The 14,792-nt window shown below is 29.9% G+C and overlaps 1 long non-coding RNA gene across 1 annotated transcript; it reads left to right on the forward strand.

Annotated features, from left to right (window-relative positions):
* The first annotated feature begins 5,056 nt into the window (after positions 1 to 5,056).
* On the forward strand, positions 5,057 to 6,690 carry LOC114166663. The gene is made up of 2 exons (XR_003599975.1): positions 5,057 to 5,350; positions 5,485 to 6,690. It is a non-coding gene; the product is annotated as an uncharacterized LOC114166663 (long non-coding RNA).
* Positions 6,691 to 14,792: the final 8,102 nt, after the last annotated feature.

Raw genomic sequence — 14,792 nt, forward strand, 5'->3', positions numbered from 1 at the left:
AAAATGAATTTTTATATTTCTTGTTTTTTGATCAACAATGTATCTATTGTTGTTAAATCTTGGTTTAATTTTTCAGGTTGTTTAATAGAGTGTATAGTTACTACCTTTTTTCAGTGGATTTTTCAAAATCAGTACTAGTGGTAAAAAGTGTTTTTTTATCTTTCTTGTTTTCGGTTCAACAATGTATTTGTTGTTGTTGTTAAATCTTGGTTTAATTTTTAGGTTGTTTAATAGAGTGTGTAGTTACTGAAATGAAAATATTTATAAAAAAATTTCCATGATATGCTACGCTTAGATAAAAAAATCATAATCTATTCCATAATCTAAAGTAATAATATTACTTATATTCTTTATTTATTACGGGCACCTGATGTTGAAAGTGGTGTGCCACCTCTATCTCCAAATGATACAAGAGGATCATGTAGAGAAAATAGGATAGATTAATCGTGTATATTTCCTTTTTTTTTAGAAATTTAGATATAAAATCTAAAACTATCAAATCTTTTGTACTTTGCTTGAAATTTGCATTTCAATCGAGATCAAATATATCTTGTAATATTGGTACTTATAAATGAAATTATAAGTTATGGTTAATTTTATTTTGTATAGTGTTATAATTTTTTATGTCTTTTATTTATCATTATAAAAAATATTATAAATGAAGGTCCAGTATTTTATTAAATGTAGGTTAAATGTAGGTTGAATATTATAATTGCACGTTGAATATTATAAAAAGGAATATTTTATTAAATTGAAATATTAATTAAGAAATTATAAATGAAGGTGGACTATAAATAGTAAATGTGGATCATAGATAATATAAAAGTTGAATTACAATGATAAAAAATGTCATAATATAGTGTGAGTAATGATACTTAACATCACTGTTATTTACATTGAATTATTTTTCCATTAATTAAATTATGATGATTTTAACCGCGGTATTTTACATCCCAAATTCATCACTTTATACATTGCAAAATATGGTGGTTTGCGCGACGGTTGAAACTGCTAAATTTTTTTTTTGGTGATGCGAATTACTGCGGTTCTCGAAATTGTCACATATGTAAATTACAACGGTTAAAATTGCCACATTATACAAAAATAACCGTTACAATTTACATTTTTTTGTAATGATTTTAAGTTAGGGTTCATAAAAAAATTATAGCCTATAGTCACAAATAAGCTACGATTTTTTTATAAGTCATAGCTTATAATCTTGAATAAGCTACGGTTTTTCCAAGAACAATAGCCTATTATGTACTATAGGCTATGATTTTTAACTGTTACCCATAAACCAGCCTTTTTTACTATGTCTAGATATACTACGGTTCATTAACCTCATGAATTCATCCTAGTTATATTCATAGAACATTGAGTAGAGTTTTTTGTGAAAATTTATAAGAAGATTAGTAGGATTTTAGTAGGTAATATTGTTTGACTATGTTTGGGTATATAGTGAAAAACCAAGTATGTATTATTTGTAAAAGAGTTAGAGTATCTCCAAATGCTTCATAGTCAATATATTTCTTTGTCGATAAAAAAATGAATAAAAATTTATAATTGATTTGTAAATTGGACTCTAAAATTAGCTACTAAGGTATTTTTACCAAAAAAATTGGTCTCTAATTAATTAGTGATCAATTTAGAAACTAATTCTTTCGGTAATCAAAAGCTTGATAACTAATTAGAGACCAATTTACAAACCAATTATAATTTTTTATTTATAATAGTGACTATTTTAATTACCAATAATTTTTAATTTTGTAAATTAGTATCTAAATTGGTCACTATAGTGACCAAATATTTTTAGTCACTAAAATTGATTATTATATATAAACTTTCTTGTAGTGTATGTCGATACTATTTTATAAAACCGTCGATAAAAAATTATTTAACTTAATGTAGACTATAATTTTTTTTATCCGATCTAATTGTTCTACAGATTTTCTTTTTATCACCTATCCACTAAGTTCATTTTTACAACTTTAATGATATTATATTTCATCATGTTGATTTTCATAGTTAAATAAAGACAAAACTTAAGAAGAGCCACAAAAAAAATTATATTAAAGATGATCCAATAGATCATCCTAAACCCTAAATTAGTCGCACAAATAAAATACTTGGCACTATGTAGTCACAAAAGGGCACACGTTTAATTGGAAGAAGTTTATAATCAATGCAAGAAAAAGAAGGAAAACGTTCCACACATAAAGGGGGTCAATGGAGAATATAATAATGTTGAGTTATGTGTCTGAAAAGTAGAGTGGTGAAAAAAAAATAGACATATGATGATAGGGTTTTGATTCATGAAAAAGAGGGAGCAAGGGAAGGACAAGAAGAGGGGGAATCGGTAGAAAGCATGTTGGGTTACCCAAAATTGAGAATGCAAGTGATGAATGATCGCAATGAATTTGGGAGATGAAAAAAGTTCATAATTGTAATTAAATTCAAAGTTGAAAAGCCGTACGTATGGTTGAATGGGAAGGAAAGTATGAACTGTATTTGAGTCGGCAGGGGTATTCAAAGGACAAAAGCAAGACACAGTGTGAAATTGGAAATAACTTACACCCACCCATCTACGCAACCAGGTAATCCAATTTACAATTTTTTTTTCTGGATTTTAATATTCTAAAATTTATTAAAAATTTTAATATAATAAAATCAGTATATTTTGAATAATTTGAAGATAGAGATAATTTAAACTACTAAGTAACCACCTTATCAAAATATTTTAACTTGCCATTGCTTAGTGCTTCTGAATTGTGGACCTTTTTACATGTCCTATAAATGCAACTCATTTCTGTGTTTTCTAAATAGTTAAATAACTTTAAATTATGTGAGGGATTAAATAAGACTAACATGTGTGTTTTTTAAGTATTCTGCAGTTGTAAATGTTTCATGACATTTTCTTTCGATTAGAATTATGTCCTCTGTTTTTGTTTTTGTTTTTTCTTTTGACTTTTGCTACTCAACTGCAGCGTGGTTAAAATGAATTTGAGTAAAACTAGCATTTAAGTTTTAAAAGAGTCATTCTATTTGAAGGAAAAGTAAATGTGTTGCTTTCACTTTAATTGGAGTTGGGATAATTTTACTTCAACATTACTTATTTGACTATGACACCCAGGCAATATATGATGGTCTTATCTCTTTGAACTCCATATAGTCAAATATAGAAGAAAGAAATAAACAAAAAAAAAAGAGTTAAACGTGTTGGAGAGTTTAAAGCGTAGAGTTGAGACTCGAATTGGATAGAGATTAATTAGATGAACAATATAAAAAAATATCCATAAACTTGTTGTTTTAAGGATTTTGATTAAAAGTAATTATAAATCTCTTATATTTTATATACAAATCTCTGTAGTGAAGTATTTACTCTTCTAGTATGTCTATTAAAAACTTAGACACAAGTTTGATCACATGAGGTCCAACGTAAATGACTTTTTAAAATGTTATGTGAAACTTCTTTATCATTCATTTCTCTAAAAATTTTGGGTGTGACTTTTCTCTTCTCTCATGACAATCTTAGATATATGGAGGCTCTATCAGTGACCAAAATAACTCATTTCTTCATCTTTTGTGATGATTTTTCATATGGAGCAATTTTATCCGATTACATTTATGTTTTATATCGAAGTTAGTTGTCTAAACATCTACTTTGTTTACACTGAAATCGTGATTATATTTGGAGAACTCAATAATGTCTCATTTTGTTGCTTGTGAGTTTTTTGTGATAGTTGTGGATGTGTTTCAAAATGGTTGCTTAGATTGCATTAAAGTTTTTGTAGGTCAAGTTTATTATTGAGGTATGTATTTTATATCTCCATACTAATTTTTAAGTAGGAATGTGTGAATGTTTCTATTATGATTCTCTCTATTTTTGCACATTGTCATAATTTGTGTTTTAGGTAGTAAAACAAAATTATTATAATTGATATTTTTTTGTATTTCAAGTTTTACTTGTAAACAAAAATCAATTATTTTTATCTAAAGAACACCAAAAATTTACACGGTCAATCCTAATTTTATGTCTGGTACTATAAAATTTAACGTAGATTTGTCAGAAATTTTATCCAATATAATTTTAAATTGTCTACACAGAGATCAAATTATTAACATATGTAAAGATATATATATATATATATATATATATATATATATATATATATATATATATATATATATATATATATAATCTCTTAAGTGATAATAAATCTTGTTGTTTCTTTTATTTAAATTTACATCAATCATAACCAAATGAACACATGCTATTGTCTCGTATTTATTAGGTTAATTTAATTCTTTATAAATACTCTCAGTTAAGGTGATAGAACGAGTTACTTCTCACCCTTCATCAAATGTTACAAAGTTGACCAAGTTATTATGATAATTTAATGTAAAAACCAGGTTAGTTGGACACAAATATTTTAAAGTATGAAAATAAACCTTGTTTTTTTAAATTTAGATAAATCTAATTCAAACTAAACTAATCAAAATTAGTATCCTATGACGTGAAGAATAAGATCCAAGTACTCCATAAAAGTCTCCAACATTTAAGTGTTCAACTGTACAATGAACAATACTTTTTTTATTCGAGAAATTACGATGAGTACTAGAAAAAGCACTTCCTCTAGTTTTAACAATAACATCTCCGCTTCCTCAATTTGTCAAATAAAAAATTATTAATGTAGTTTATAATGATATTTATATTGTTTTTTAAATTTACTTTTACTCTCCCAATCTCGCGATATTTTATACCAAGCACAATTATTTAAAAATAAATAAATAAAGAAACATTATGAATTATTATGTCTCCTAAAACAACAACAGCAAACATCATTTTTTTAATTTAAGTATATAGTGAATAGTGAACACTATGCATGAGAGAATGCATTTGGGTTTTTCTTTTTCTTTTTCTTTATTTTGAAACTCCTTAGAAATTGTTTAAAATTTTAATTTAAATTTTTGTTTTGGTGTCTGAATTTTCCCACGTCCCCTTCTCTGCTTCTATAAATACCTCTGCTACGTCCCTCCCCACAATGCATCAGAAGCATTTAATGTCACATAATGGTAGCTAGCTAGCAAGCTAGCTTTTTTATAAGGGTTATTAGCTGCACCTTGTGCTGTTGTGCTCTTGTTTTTTAGTGTGGAAGAATCTGTAAAGCTCAGGAGGGATAGCGCCATGGATGGTCATTCCTCACCTCTCTTTTTCTCTCTTTCTCCCCTTTGATCTTCTCTTGCGCTATCCATCCTGAGTTTCATGGCTTCTCTCCACACACAATGGAACCTTCTTCTCCCTTTGCTTTTTCTTCTTCCACTTCTTCATTCACCACCACCACCACACAAGGTTCTTTCACCACCACTATACTTCTACTTCTTTCTTCTTTCATTTTTTCGCTTATCACAACGTTAATCACTAACCCCTTTTCTTTTCTTTTGTTTGTTTCTTTGTTTCTTGAATTTTGTTTTCACTGCCACAAGGATGACGAAGTCAGTGGAACAATATGAAGGTGTTCAAGTCTTTTGGGTCGTGTTAAAGTTTTCTCCTTTGAAAATGGTTTTTTAAGTTTTAAAAGTTGACTAGTCAGAATTTGGTATATGTTAATGTCTAACACCATCATATCATATGAGTCACACAAATATAAGTTCAAGTAAGTAACAATAAACTCGCAAGATCAAATATGAATGGTTGCTTAGTTATCTAAACAAACCTTTAACTATTTTCTACCTTGCTTCACCTTTCTACCATGATATAAATGTATGGATTTGTTTGTTCTTCACCATAAAAAGTAAATAAGTCACGTATATGACCCAATGATCAAGCGTAAACCTTTTTGCCCTTAGTTTGTTGTTTTGATGCTAAAAATAAAAAGGGGTTGGTTTGAATATTATAACAAGAAAAGAGATTTGTGACTTCTCACTTCCATTTTTGAGTTAAGAGGAGTATTATTGCTTGGTGAATTGTTGGTGGCTCTTGAACATCATCCTCAAACATCGGAAGGATAGAAGGAAGATTGTCTACAAAAAAAGATGAAAAATAGTTAAAATATTGTAAGCGAAACCTAGGCACTATCACGTGGAGTGGTAGAGTAGAGATGTTGACTAGTCCCAACTTCGTGTGAGTTACGGTCTAAGTTCAAATTCCTATGATTTGGATTGCCCAACGTTAAAGCTAAGGTTTGTGCAATTCTATTTGTCTGCCCCCACTACTTAGTCTTGTGATGTATAGTTTCCCTTTTGGATTGAAGTGGGTTCTAGAGTAGACATTGCACATGTGTAAATTGGGATTCACGTATAATAATCAAACTTAGAGAAACATATGTTGTCAACTATCGAGAACAAAAGCCACACCACACACACAAACACAAACACTTTTTATTCGATTCTTGTCATTGGAATTTGAAAGAGTTAAGGTATGTATGATGAATCTATTGTTTATTAGAGGAGGTTCATATATAAGCTTTAGAAGGTGCACAAAAAGAGAAGTTTTAGAAGAAGAGAGAGAAAGAAGAAGAAGAAGGTGGGAAAATGAAAAAGTGGTAGGGAACAAGTTATTAGAGATGGTATTCATGCAATTGCAATTTATGTCTCACAAATTGATAGACTCGAGTTATTTGAGGGGACCACATGTGAATTTATAGTACTTTATAGTAAAGAATAAAATATTCATCTGGCCCTTGATTTTGATATCACATGGCAATTAATGTTTTGACATTGGGAAAAAAATTATGTAGTTCAAAAGTTCGTACCCTCAATTAATTACACTCAGAATGTTACAAAAAAACAAATGTCATTAATTCTTACCTTTAATCGCTCTTGGCTTGGTTAATTGTTTTTCATCTTGAACGTTATTGCGTGGTAATTAATTTGGTCTTAATATTATTAAAGATGAATAATGTGTTTCGATTTTAGGGAGAGACCCTCGAATGTAGATTTCAATTTTTTTTTTAGGCTTTTCCGTTATGCTGGTGTCTAGGTAATAAATCAAACACATAAAAATTAATTGTTGAAATAAATTATAGAACCATAAATTAAAAAAAAATATTCAAAAACGATATTAATATAAATGAAAAAGTCTTCACCAAACTAATACTCTGAAAAATCCATTTTTAAAAAAAGTCTTTGAAATCAATTTAAGGTTTCGAATTCAATTACATAAAAAAGAGAAAAGAAAAAGTGCTTAACACTTGCGTTCTTCCTTTCTAAAATTGGTTATACTTTATTGAATCTACAAAACGAATGTAACTTTATTTTGTTGCATTTTTTGTAAAAAAAAAAAAGATAAAATGTGTGCTAGTACTCTATAAGGGTGACTTTTGCTTCTAGTATTTATGAATATAATTCAAAGTTGCCTAATTTCTTAGAAAAAATCGAGGATGAGTTATTTTAATTGAATTATTTCGAAAACATAGAAAAAAAATTCTTTTTAAAGGAAAACCACACCAAACTCTTGTATAGTATCTTCAAATAACATGCCCTATTATTTAATAGTAATAAAAAAATCATAAAACTGTTTCTTTTGATAAGTAACTAAGTTGCTTTAGAAAATAAGTTGAAGAAAAAGAAATTTAAAAAAACCTATCAATCGTTTTATAAAAAAAAATTATATACAAATATTCTCCTTAAAATATCTCAATAACAATTTATGTTTCTCTATGATTGCATTCATCCTCTAGTAATTAAAAAAAATACCATCTCAGAAAAAGTTACAATTCTAATTATTAGAATCAATACCAGAGATGTTATGTCAATAATATTATTCCAATATTTCTGATATTATACCCGTGTATTATTTCTCATGTGTGCAGCAACCATCATTATCAATTATTATCTATATTGTTTATTTATATTCAATGATGACTTTATTATAGAGATTATGATTGTACTGTATTGTGTTTATATAAACACAACATCTGCAATACAAAAGCACTACAATATTTTTCCATTTTATCTTTCTTGGTTTCAAAGCTCTTAAGCTTGTAGGCTCTTAATCCAATCATGTCTTCCGCAGCCAACACAAACCACAAAAATGACCTACCCACAACTGTTTTTGTCAGGTTGGACAAAGATAAATATCTCATATGAAAGTCACTAGTTCTTCCATTGATAAGAGGTTGCAAACTTGATAGCTACATACTAGGAATAAAAGAATGCCCAGAACTGTTTGTCACTACAAGTGACAAAACTCGGAAAACCAATCCTGACTATGAAGAGTGGATTGCACAAGATCAAACTCTCCTAGGGTGGCTAAGAAATTCAAGGACCATTGATATTGCAACATAGTTGTTGCATTGTGAAACCTCCAAGGAACTTTGGGATGAAGTCCAAAGCCTAGTAGGTGCACACACAAAATTAAGCACAATCTACCTTAAGTCAGAATTTCACAACACTCGCAAAGGAGAAATGAAGATGGATCAATATCTTCTCAAAATGAAGAACCTTATTGGTAAATTAAAGTTGGCAAGATCATCAATCTTCAACTCATATTTGATTATTGAAACACTGAATAGACTAGATGTTGATTACAATCCGGTGGTGGTCAAATTATCTGATCAAATTAACCTTAGTTGGGTTGATTTACAAGCTCAACTATTGCCTTTTGAAAACAGAATAGAACAGTTGAACAATTTTAATAATCTTTCAATGAATACTTCAGCAAACCTTGCAACTAAAATTGATTTTAGTAGCAACAAACTAGGGACACGGGGTAATTGGAGGTGCTCTAACTTTAAAGGAAGAGATAGATCTAAACCAATATGTCAAGTATGTAACAAGATTGGACACATAGTAGTGAATTTTTTTTATCGTTATGATAAGTCATACACATGTTCAAATCATAATGTTGAAAATAACAAGAGAGAAAATCACAATGCTTTCATAGCCTCCCCATACCACAATCAGGGCTATGAATGGTACTTTGATAGTGGAACTAGCAATCATGCGACCCATCAAGATGAGAAACTTCAAAATCTCAATGAAAACAATGATACAAGTTCTTCTCTATTAGTTGGAAATGGTGAAAGATTGAAAATATTGACCTTGGGCACAACCAAATTGAATAACCTCAACTTGCATAATGTTCTATATGTTTCAAAAATAACAAAAATTTGTTGAGTGTATCTAAGCTAACTATCAACAATAACACCCTTGTTAAATTTGATGCAAACTACTCTTATGTGAAGGACAAATTGAAAGGGAAAATACTACTAAGAGGGAAACTTAGAGATGGATTATACCAACTTTCAAGTGTCAACTCTTAAGTAAAAAAAGATCCATGTGTATACATGTCACTAAAGGAGAATTGGCATAGAAAGCTTGCACACCCCAACAATAAAGTCTTAGAAAAGGTGCTGAAGATTTGCAATGTTAAGACATCATCACATGATCAATTTTCATTTTGTGAAACTTGTCAATTTGGAAAACTTCACTTGCTAGCATTTAAATCCTCTTCCTATCATGCTAAGGAACCTTTAGAAATGATTCACAATGATGTATGGGACCTGCCCCAAATTTATCTCCCTCTAATTTAAGTACTATGTTCTTATCATTGATGATTACAACAAGTTCACTTGGATTTTTCCTTTGAAAATAAAACCATAAACAATACATGCTTTCACCCAATTCAAAAGCCTGGTTGAAAACCAATTTAACAAGAAGATAAAAGCTCTTCAATGTGATGGTGAAGGTGAGTTTAAACCTATCCAGAAAATAGCCATTGAATCGAGAATTCAATTTAGAATGTCTTGCCCATATACCTCTCAGCAAAATGGTAGAGCTGAAAGGAAGCATAAACATGTGACTGAACTAGGGTTCACACTTTTGGCACAGGCTAAAATGTCTTTACACTACTGGTGGGAAGCTTTTTCTACCTCATTTTATCTCATCAACAGATTGCCTTCATCAGTTAACCCAAATAAAAGTCCTTTTTCATTGTTATTTGGAAAGAAACTTGATTATAATGCTCTAAATTTGTTTGGTTGTGCCTGTTATCCTTGCCTTAAACCATACAATCAACACAAACTTCAATTCCACACTACACAATGTGTATTCTTGGGATACAGCAAATCTCACAAGGGTTATAAGTGCCTCAACTCTCATGGCAGAATTTTCATATCAAGACATGTGGTCTTTAATGAGAATCACTTTCCTTTCCATGATGACTTTCTTGACACAAGAAATTCATTAAAAACACTGACTGGAACAATCCCTATTGTTCTTCCTTCTTGTCCTGCAGGTACCACCACAAGCCACAAAGTTGACTCAACTCACAAGGAGGTGAATCATCAAGAAGGTGACTTAGTTTCCAACGAAGAGCAACCAACTCTCGGTAACTTAGCTGTCAATGATGATCAACCAAGGCTCAATGATATCTATATTCATGCAGATGAGGCAACCTCACATGTAAATGACACACCAGAAGAAAATAACCAACAGACTCAATAGGACAACACACACTAGATGCAAACTAGAAGCAAGACATGGATCTACAATCCAAAACTTCCCTATATAGGGTTGTCAGAAACAGACAAAGAAGACAAGGAACCAAAAAATGTTAATGACGCTCTACTCAGTCCAAAATGGAAAGCATACATGGATGCAGAATTTAAAGCTCTAGCAGCTAATCATACTTGGACTTTGGTACCATTTCAAGGGCAGAATAACATCATAGACTCCAAGTGGGTTTTTAAAACTAAATACAAGGTAGATGGCTCAATTGAACAAAGGAAAACAAGATTGGTTGCCAAAGGTTTTCAACAAACTATGGGTCTCGACTATGATGAAACCTTCAGTCCAATGGTCAAGTCCAACATGGTAAGAATTGTGCTATCCATTGCAGTACATTTAAATTGGAGGTTAAGCAATTAAACATAAATAATGCATTCTTGAATGGCAATCTCAAAGAAAATGTGTTCATGCATCAACCTGAAGGATATACAGATTCAACCAAGTTTGGCCACATATACAAATTAAACAAGGCAATTTACAGACTAAAGCAAGCCCCAAGGGCGTGGTATGACAAGTTGAAAGACACTTTATTGAGATAGAGCTTTCAAAACACCAAGAATGATTCGTCACTGTTTGTTCTTAGAAAAAATGATCATATCTTACTCCTTCTCATATATGTTGATGACATAATAATTACAGGGAGAAACAATAAGTCTTTAGAGACTTTCGTTACTCAATTAAACATTGTTTTCTCTCTCAAAGACCTTGGCCTTCTACACTACTTCTTGGGAATTGAAGTACATAGAGATGCTGGTGAAATGTACCTTAAACAAAGTACATTAGAGATCTACTCAAGAAGTTTAATATGGAAAAAGCTTCATCTTGCCCTACTACACCAATGGTAATAGGGATACAATTCACTGCTAAAGGAGAACTTATTGTGAACCCTACACTATACAGATAAGCTATAGGTGCATTACAATATCTGACCAACACTCGACCAAGCATAACATTTTCTATCAATAAACTCAGCCAATATATGAGTTCCCCAACTATAGATAATTGGAAAGGAATAAAAAGAATATTGAGATATCTCCATGGAACAACAAATTTTTGTCTTCATATCAAACCCTCAACCGATCTTGATATAGTTGGATTCTCTGATGCAGATTGGGCCACTAGCATAGATGATAGGAAACCCATAGTAGGGCAATGTGTTTTCCTTGGAGATACATTGATCTCATGGGCCTCAAGAAAACAAAAAGTGGTGTCATGGTCAAGTACTGAGTTAGAATATAGAGCTTTAGCTGACCTAGCAGCAGAAGTAACTTGGATTAGATTACTTCTAGATGAGCTGAAATTTCCTATGCCTAGAAACCCGATTTTGTGGTGTGATAACTTAAGTGCTAAGGCACTAGCATCCAATCTAGTGATGCATGCTCGGTCTAAACATATTGAGATAAATGTTTACTACATTTGTGATCAAGTGCTTCAGAATCAAGTCACACTAGCCTAAATGTCCACAACAGATCAAATTGTAGATTGTTTAACCAAACGTCACACACACACACACACACAAGGTTCAACATTTTGAGAGACAAACTTGGGATGACTTTAAGAGAGTGAGTTAGAGAAAGTAGCGATTCTAATTATTAGAATCAATACCAGAGATATTATGTCAATAATATTATCTCAATATCCCTGATATTATGCCTATGTATTATTTCTCATGTGTGTAGCCATCAATTATTACCTATATTGTTTAGTTTATTGTATTCAATGATGACTTTATTATAGAGAGTATGATTGTACTGTATTGTGTTTATATAAACACAACATCTGCAATACAAAAATACTACCATATTTCTCAATTTTATCTTTCTCTAACAATCTAAGATTACGTTTTTTTATGATGGTAACCAACCCATAAAGCTTTGCCTATACAACAATTAATCATTTAATAATATTTTTTAAAGAACAAACTAAAAACGCATTGTATATGTCTAAATCAATAAAAAGTTAATAGCCACTCACCAATATCTCTTCAATAAAGCACATATTATTAATACTTTTCACCCTTTTAAGATTTCACATCATGTACTTTGGCTTGGCATATTTTACATGAACTTAAAAGAAGATCACTTAGATTTGACTGATGGCTGAATTACCATCACTTATGAAGTTTAATGGTTAAACGTACGATGGAGCTATATTGGTTAAACGTACCAAATAGCACTATTTTCTTTTTAATAACATTTTTTTATTTACACAGATAATATATATGATTCACTATTCAAGAATTTAATCGTCGAAAAACTAAATTCTGAACTGTGTTTCCTCCTTTTTATTTTAAACAAAAAGGAAAAAAATTAAATTTCAACTCCGAATTCAATTTTTCAAAGATTAAATCCTAGTTAATTTTCCGATCAACCTCTCCTCTCAATTACACTTTATAATTCAACTTCCCCAAATCAAATTCTGAGCTTACAGAATAAATTGTGCTATTTGTGTAATTAAAAGGCATAATAAGCTGAAAAAAAATTAAAAGATGCATGGAAATTTCAAGTTAAAAAAGTGTTGCTACCAATAGGGATATAAAATAAGATTCGCAATGGATAGAAAATAGATATCGTAAATAGATATCTATGGATAACAGATACGAGTATTTATTATCCCTGGATGTTGATGGAACGGGTACGGATATTATAGTATCTGTATCCGTAGATACTTGTACTCGTTATACTATAATTTAAATTAATAAAAAAACATGATTAAAATATTAATGTTATGCTTTTGAATGAGTTATTTTTTATCAATTAGTTTTAAAAAAATCTTCATTTCTTTGTAAACTATCATCCAACACTATTTAAATGAATTATTTGGACTTTGTTTGAAATTTATGAATGTTATATATTATATTTGAATTGAATTTATGGTTAAAATATGTTATTAAGTATTTCATTTTATTTTTTTGTAAATACATGTGGATATCCTTGGATATTAAAACCATATATGTATACTCGCATGACGAATACTGGTACGAATATGAGAACGGATACTGGACATATATTTATCTAGCAGGTATGATATAAAAAAGCTACTACCCATACTCTATCTTTCCCGCTGACACATGTAGGTATGAAGTGTTGAAATCTCCACGAGAGAATGGTGGTTTTTAGTTATTTGGCTAAATAAATACACAAATTTTACATTCTCCATGTTTCCCACCACTGCAAAATGATATCAGACCAAGTAATTAGGATTAGAAGAAAGTAACACTTAATCATTTGCTTTGCGCTTTCTTTTACTACTCTTTTAATCGTTTGCTTCTTCTTAACACAATATAAATGGTGCCACTTACAGAAATAGATAAGAAGCGAGTGTTTCTTTAAAATTTAGAAGACACCTGTTATTAAAACAATTTCAGGAAAGATGAATGTATTTTTTTTTTCTTGAAATGAAATATTATTGTATCTTAACCACCATTTTCTTGGAACAAAGTATTAATGGAGCGATTTCTATTTTGTTGTTAAAAAGAAGAGCTTAATTTTTTAATTTGAGATTTTTAAGATCTAATATACTTTCATATTCTCAAAAACACTTGAGTGTATATATATATATATATATATATATATATATATATATATATATATATATATAACCTTTTAAATCGAAACACTAGGGGTTAACCAAGCTGTCATAGTGAACATTCTTGAAAGCATAGAACTAATTAAGTCTGAATCTGGAGTTGATTCATTTTTATTTAAAGATGATATGGGTTTAGGTCTGCTTACACTAAGAAAAACTAAGGTCATTATCATAAAAAAATTCCAATGTAAGAAATTAATATAAATATAAAGAAATTAGCAAAGTACATTAATAGCAAAAAGTTATAGCGAAATTAAATTCAAGAAAGAAAATGTTAAGTTGGCTCCAAACAAAAGGAAAATGAAAAAGACTTTGAGCTGAGCCCAAATAAAATCATAAAAGGGATAAAGAACTTTCTTTTTGCACCCGATAATTTTGTTCTGTAATCCCATAAACATGAAATTTAAAACCGTATATCAGATTACATAATCTAGATCCGTAATTTGAAAATATTGAAAGACAAAATTGTAATTTGAATTACATAATTTGGAAACTCTTTTTTATATAAAAGAAAGACTTATAAATTATACAATTTTAAAATATTTTAAACTTGAAAGTTACTTTAAAATTATATTCTAGACTCATCTGAAGTGACTTCCAAATCGCACATTTCATAAGTTATTTTTTCATTAAGAAAGAGGTTTTTCAGATTGCGTAAATGCAAGAGATTATATAGGTGATAACTCTCCCAGAAT

The sequence above is a fragment of the Vigna unguiculata genome, chromosome 10 (assembly GCF_004118075.2).
Source record: "Vigna unguiculata cultivar IT97K-499-35 chromosome 10, ASM411807v1, whole genome shotgun sequence".
In the NCBI taxonomy this organism is placed as follows: Eukaryota; Viridiplantae; Streptophyta; class Magnoliopsida; order Fabales; family Fabaceae; genus Vigna; species Vigna unguiculata.